At 41.0% G+C, this 7,590-nt stretch overlaps 1 non-coding gene across 1 annotated transcript; it reads left to right on the top strand.

The window, feature by feature from the left end:
- Positions 1-6,122: 6,122 nt before the first annotated feature.
- LOC114816911 lies at positions 6,123-6,260 on the top strand. The gene has a single exon (XR_003764718.1). It is a non-coding gene; the product is annotated as a small nucleolar RNA SNORA7 (small nucleolar RNA).
- The last annotated feature ends 1,330 nt before the right edge of the window (positions 6,261-7,590 follow it).

Raw genomic sequence — 7,590 nt, 5'->3', positions numbered from 1 at the left:
AACAGGATAGTTTTCTTGAAAATTTTATGATCTTGTGGGGTAGGTAAATTGAAGCAGTATGGTGTAGTGGATAAAGCACAGGCCTGGGAGTCAGAATATCATGGATTCTAATCTCAGATCCAATATTTGTCAGCTGTGTGACTTTGGGCGACTGATTTTATTTCTTTGGACCTCATTTAGCACATCTGTAAAATGGGGATTAAGATTGTGAGCCCAATGTGGGACAGAGATTGTGTCCAACCTAATTAGCTTGGATCTACCCCAGGGCTTGGAACAGTGCTTGACACATGGTAAGCACTTAACAAATGCCATCATTATTATTCATTCAATTGTATTTATTGAGCACTTCCTGTGAGCAGAGCATTGTAATGAGCTCTTGGAAAGCACAGTGCAACAATAAACCTTGACATCCCCTACAGAAATGCTCTGGGCTTGTCACTCCCCTCTTCAAAAACCTCCACTGGTTGCCTATCAACCTTCACATGAAGCAAAAACTTCTCACTCTAGGCTTCAAGGCTCTCCATCACCTTGTCTCCTCCTACCTCACCTCCCTTCTCAATTTCTACTGCCCACTCCGTACACTCAGCTCCTCTGCCACTCACCTCCTAATGGTTCCCCGTTCACGCCTATCCGGCTGTCGACCCCTGGCCCTCGACCTACCACTGTCCTGGAATGCCCTCCCTCCTCACATCTGCCACATTAAGTCTCTTCCCCTCTTCAAAGTCCTACTGAGAGCTCACCTCCTCCAGGAGGCCTTCCCAGACTGAGCCCTCCCTATCTCTCTGCCCGTCCTCCCTTCCCCATTCCCCCTCCTCCCTCTGCTCTATACCCTTCCCCTCCCAACAGCACTGGTGTATATTTGTATATATTTTTCTATTTTATTAATGATGTGTATATATCTATGATTCTATTTATCTTGATGGTACTTATGCCTACTTGTTTTGTTTTGCTGCTTGCTTGCCCCTTTTAGACTGTGAGCTCATTGTTGGGTGGGGATTGTCTCTATCTGTTGCCAACTTGTACATTCCAAGCTCTTAGTACAGTGCTCTGCACACAGTAAGTGCTCAATAAATACGATTAAATTAATGAATGGAGTGTCTACAGTCCCAAGGACCTCCATGTTATGAATTGAGATCTATCCCAGAGCCTCTTGAAAAGTGTCCTAAAAATGACTTACAGGCTATGGATTTAAACATCACTAAATGATTACTAAATCTTTATTAAAGGAATTTGAAACAAACATCATAATATTAAACACAAAGAATTGTAATATGATTATGATTCTTTGCAGGAGGCCACAGAAATACCTTGTCCTGCTGAAAATGTTTTTTTTTCAATTTTAGTGAAGAATTTATCTAGCTTAGATTGACCAGCAGCCACTTTTTTTCTTAAATCATCCTATAGCAACCTACCTCCTTCTGCACACCTCTATTTCTTTAAATTCCTCTATTAAGTTCTTCTTCAATTCTAGTGATAAATTGATGCACATTCTGGAAAAGTTGATGCAAGACATTTTATCTGCATGATCCTAACTAATGGTGGAGAAACCAAAGCTTCTCATTCATTTTGGCTACTGAGCAGATTTTTGGATTGGGGAAGCCAGATGAGGTACTTGTTGGCCATTTCCTCAGAATGAAATCCACCATAACTCATTGCTATTTCTGTCATGGTTTTCTAAAATAAATTGTCTCCCCAGTCCAAAATCTTCTTTGGTTAGTTTCTCAGGGGTTTCTCCAAACTTTTTGCAAGTCTGACACAGACTAGACAGAGCTTTCTCCAAAACCAATTAATTCTTGATATATTAATCTCAACCCAGGTGGTAATGAGAGAGGGATTAATTTACTTGTAGGGCTTACTTTCGGTATTTGTAAGTCCTTACTGTGTGCCAAGCACTGTGTTTAACACTGAGGAAGATAAAGTATAATCAATCTCAATCACTAAGCAATAGCATTTTTGAACACCTACTAAGTACTGTAGTAAGTGCTTGGGGGAGTACAACAGAAACTAGAAGACATGATCCACACCCTCAAGAAGTATAGGTAGGACCAAGTAATAGAGTACATAAAATAAATTCTCCCATCCCTTTTAGTGGATAATTCTGTGCTGGCTTGGCCAGAGCAAAAGTGCAGTCAGTTAGTCAATCATGTTTATTAGGCATTTACTGTGAGCAGAGCCCTGTACTAAGCATTTGGGAGAGTACAGTAGGACAATAGAACAGAACATTCCCTGCCCACAACGATCTTACAGGCTAGAAGAGAATTAGCACCACTTGCCTGACATGGGGAGAGGGTGCAAAGAGATGATATATCAAACCAAATTACTTTTGCTACATCTTATTATCTTACAACGGTTCATTGTGTTTCTTGATTTTCTGTAATATGCTGTCAGATTTTTAATATCTAATTTGTATGGAAAAATGCTTTCATCTCTCAATGCTATTTCCCTGGTATACATGCTCCTGCCTGCATTATTAACATTTCTGAAATACTGTGCTCTACCCAGTCCAATATCATTTACTAGCATTTGTAATAGGAATGCATCCATCTTACCCTAAATTAGAAACTTCCCCAAATATGTTTTATTTTCTTCTCAACTGGAAAGAAATTTGAAAGGACAATCTATTTTTATATTCCTCATACAGCAGTAGAGTAAAATGGAGCCAAGACCAGTGCAGAAAGCCATATGTTGTGTTAAACGGCACAAACATTTTTGTCTAAATATGTTTATTAATGAGATTAGATTAAGAAAAGAAATAGCTCAGAATGTATCCACTTGAAACTTACTATCACAACACTTGAAAAGCAGTTAAATAAAAAAATATAGGGTGCCTGGAACCACAGGCTTAAAAATATTCTGTAAACCACAGACCTCCCTGGTCTGGATTCACATGGGCCACAAATTGCTGAAGTAACTGGTGGTTACCACTGCCCTGGACTAGTAGACAAAGCATGTGCTACCTCAACTTTCACCACAAATCATACAATTTCTATCAATATAGTGGTCCAGGAAATTTAGAAGAGCTCCATAATAATGATCCTGGTCACTCTGGGAAGGACCAAAAGATCTAAATTTCCCTTCTAAATTTCAAACTTAGAGCAAATCTGCATTGAGATAGCCTGGTAATTGAAAAAGGTTTATGCTCAAGTTGTTCATTCATTCAATAGTATTTATTGAGTGCTTACTATGTGCAGAACACTGTACTAAGCACTTGGAATGTACAAGTCGGCAACAGATAGAGACAGTCCCTGCCCTTTGACAGGCTTACAGTCTAATCGGGGGAAACGGACTGACAAGAACAATAGCAATAAATAGAATCAAGGGGATGTACATCTCATTAACAAAATTGAGTAATAAAAATACATACAGGTGAGAGGACGAGTACAGTGCTGAGGGGTTGGAAAGGGAGAGGGGGAGGAGCAGAGGGAAAGGAGGGTTTAGCTGCAGAGAGGTGAAGGTGGGGGTAGAGGGAGCAGAGGGAAAAGGGGAGCTCAGTCTGGGAAGGCCTCTTGGAGGAGGTGAGCTTTAAGTAGGGTTTTGAAGAGGGGAAGAGAAATAGTTTGGCGGAGGTGAGGAGGGAAGGCATTCCAGGACAGCGGTAGAATGTGGGCCAGAGGTCGATGGCGGCATAAGCAAGAACGGGGGAGGTGAGGAGGTGGGCAGCAGAGGAGCGGAGTGTGCGGGGTGGGCTGTGGAAAAAGATAAGGGAGGACAGGTAGGAGGGGGCAAGGTGATGGAGGGCCTTGAAGCCTAGTGTGACAAGTTTTTGTTTTGTGCGGAGGTTGATAGGCAGCCACTGGAGGTTTTTAAGAAGGGGAGTGACATGCCCAGAGCGTTTCTGCAGGAAGATGAGCCAAGCAGCGGCATGAAGAATAGACTGGAGCAGGGAGAGAGAGGAGGAAGGGAGATCAGAGAGCAGGCTGACACAGTAATCTCGCCGGGATATTATGAGAGCCTGTAACAGTAAGATAGCCGTTTGGGTGGAGAGGAAAGGGCGGATCTTGGTGACATTATAAAGGTGAGACCAGCAGATTTTGGTGACGGATTGGATGTGTGGGGTGAACGAGAGAGCCGAGTCAAAGATGACACCGAGGTTGCAGGCCTGAGAGACGGGAAGGGTGGTCGTACCATACACAGTGATAGGGAAGTCAGGAAGAGGACAGGGCTTGGGAGGGAAGATGAGGAGCTCAGGTTTGGTCATGTTGAGTTTTAGGTGGTGGGCAGACATCCAGGTAGAGATGTCTTGGAGGCAAGAGGAGATAGACTGAAGGGAGGGGGAAAGGACAGGGGCAGAGATGTAGATCTGTGTATCATCTGCATAGAGATGATAGTTGAAGCCGTGAGAGCGAATGAGTTAACCGAGGGAGTGAGTGTATATGGAGAAGTTGTGTGATCATGGGTCTTAATTGTACTATGAAACTAAAGAATTTTCATATTCTTAATGAGATTTGATATTTGCAAGTTTTGTTTCAATGCATCTCACCAAGATTATAAACACATTTTACTGAATTGATAGAGTGGGAAATGTTTGCTGCCTGATAATGTTCCTATGTAGAGTGTAGCCTACATTTATTGTCTGCCTTGACAGGTGCCTTTCTGAGATCTTGAGAGTCCTATACTTGTCTTATGCAGACTGGTCTTTGAAGACTTCTCAAAGGAGACCCTCAGGTTACCCATGATCTAGCCCAGACAGACCATTTCTCTCCATTTCTCTGTCAGCTGGCTACCACCCAGCCCAGAGAGCATGGCCACCAAGTGAGAGTTCCAACTGTGAATATTTGGGGGTTTTTTAATGATATTTGTTAAGCACCTATTTATGTGTCAAGCACTGCTCTAAGCACTGGGATAGACAGGTTAAAAAGGTTGGACAGAGTCCTGTCCCAAATGGAGCTCACATTCTAAGTAGGAGGGAGAACGAGGATTGAATGTTCACTTGCAGTTGAGGCACAGAGAAGTGAAGTGACTTACCCAAGGTCACACAGTAGGTAAGAGGTGGAGCCAGGATTAAAGTCCAGGTCCTCTGGCTCCCAGGTCTGTGCAAAACTGCTTCATTAAAATGAGAAAAATAGTTAAAAATCATTAAAATGGTCTCCTGATCAATCATACTTATTGAGCACTTACTTTGTGCAAAGCACTGTACTAAACACTTGAGAGAAAAATGTTACAGAGATGTTAGGTATGTTCCTTGCCACAACAAGCTTATGGATATTATTATTAGGAAATACAGAGATGAATATACATAAATATTATGAATATGTACATAAGGGAGGGAGGGCTGAATAAAGGATGCAAATCCAAGTACAAAAGCAAAGCAGGAATTAGTCGGGGAAGGCCTCTTGGAGGATATAGGTTTTTCAATAAGGCATTAAAGGAGGGAAGAGTGATTGCCAGATATGGAAAGGGCATTCCAGGCCAGAGGCAAGATGAGAGCCAGAGGTCGGCAGTGAGATGGGTCAAATCAAGGTAGAGTGAGTAGGTTGACACTAGAGGAGCGAAGTGTGCAATTTGTGTTATAGTAGGAAATCAGGGAGGTAAGATAAGCAGGGGCACAATGATAGAGTGATGGCACCAAAAGGCACAGCAGTCTGGAGCTGAAGCTCCAGAGAGTGACTTTGCTATGTTGACCCACCCCATGTCTCAGATGGCTCTGACTTTATCCAGACCCTCAGCACAGCATTTATAATATCAAACCCACATCCTCCTTTTGTTTTAGTCCAAAACATAAAAATTGAGACTCTGATCATATATCACCATTAATTCCAAGAGGTTTTGGCAAAATGTGTCCACAGTGAATTGTATTGCTCTTTTAAAGAAAGTTCTCCTCACTGTGAAAGTTCAACCCAGTGATCAATCAATCCTCTTCAGGGTTGGCTTAATTCATTCAAATAATACTGTATATTGAGTGTCCATTGTATTTAGAACAGACTGTACTAAGTGTTTGGGAGAGTACATCTGAGGTAGATGACACATTCTCTGCCTTCAGTGTCTGGGAGAGACAGATGGTAAGTAAAAGGAACATTAGATTGAAAAAATGGATATGCAGATGATAGTGCTTATTCATTCAGGTATGTAAATCTATATTAGAATACTACAAATACCACTTTTTTAGAGAGAGTACTGCGGGAGATCGCTCAGGGTCACACCTGGAGAGTTTCTAGTACTCTACCAGTCTTGACTATGGGAGGGAGAGTCAAGCAGAGGCCTACCCATTCCATTCCTAGCTTTGGCAGTGGCTAGCAAGTGGAAGGCAATCTGCTACAAGTCAAAACTCACCTGTGCTGGACAGCAGGTGCATGGGAGAGATCGAGGGTGGAGACTCAAGTTTACTGCACAGAGGAGAAAATGGTAAAAGGCTTCCATATTTATACCAAGAAAACTCCATGGATACACTACTAGAAAGATTGCAGATGGAGGTGGAGCATTCTGGGAAAGATGTGTCCATGGCATTGCTAAAGGTTGAACACCACTCGACAGTATAAGACAACAACAACAACAGTGGGAGATAGAGAGTGCATAAGAAATGCAAAAATGTTGAAATGGAAGTTGGGAAGAGTTGATTTGGGCAGAAGATAAATTAATTGGTCAAAGTCAGCTGAAGAAAATGGGTCCTCAGAAGCACTCTGAAGATGGGAAAAGCTGTTGTGTAGGTGACTTCGAGGAGAGGGAGTTCCAGGCAGGAGTAGTTTAGAATTAAAGCTGTCAGGGGAAAAAAAAAAAAGAGTCACGAGGGTAAGGTATGTAACTGCCAACTCTGTTGTACAGTACTCTCTGAAGCACTTAATACAGTGTTTCCCGCACAGTAAACACTTAAATAAATACTATTGATTGAATAAAGCATAGTGATCAGATTATGGTAGTGGTTAGTGAGTTGATTTTCACACCCACAGGACAAGCTGCTCCCTTCAAAAATTACTCTTTATGTTTATAGTGTGTTTTTAAAGTATTTTTCAAGCCACTAACTTAGAAATAGCACTTAACAATAACCACATTGCCTCGTAAGTTTTTTCCCCTCTGTTGCCCAGAAAACAGCTTTCAATAATATTTATAAATATGATTAATGCTTCCAACTATTTGTTATTGGTTAATATAGCCTTCTGGCTCATAGGATACAATTAAATATGCAGTGAAACTTTCAGGAGGCAGTGTTTGGAATTAGCAGCCTTTGGTTGAAATATCTAAGGTTCAGTAACTTAATGCTTTTGATTTTGACAGAAAAAATAATGAATTTAGTCATGCTTTGCAAATATCGTAAGATTTAAGTTTAAAACCTGCAGTGAGAGCACCTCTATTCATGCAAAGAGAATTCATTTTGGTGGAATTACCACCCATTTTAATTGCTATTTAAGCTAATAATAAAGTGCTTAAAGAAAAACCATCCTCAGAAAAATTACACAAAGATTAAAACAGAAAATAAACAAGGTTATTGGTTAATTTTTTTCTTCTTCATTGACATTTTCATTCAACATACAGTAAAGTCTAATCAAATATTTGACAAAAAAGATTATTGATCTGAAAGGAGATAATGTAAATTTCTCCTGTTTGGTCTTAAAGTAGAGTAGTTTGAAATGAAAAACATATAGCACTTTGAGAATT

This window comes from Ornithorhynchus anatinus, chromosome 1 (genome assembly GCF_004115215.2).
Source record: "Ornithorhynchus anatinus isolate Pmale09 chromosome 1, mOrnAna1.pri.v4, whole genome shotgun sequence".
NCBI lineage: Eukaryota > Metazoa > Chordata > Mammalia > Monotremata > Ornithorhynchidae > Ornithorhynchus > Ornithorhynchus anatinus.
The sequence above is the reverse complement of the archived record's forward strand: the minus strand, read 5'-3'. Positions and strand labels throughout refer to the sequence as shown.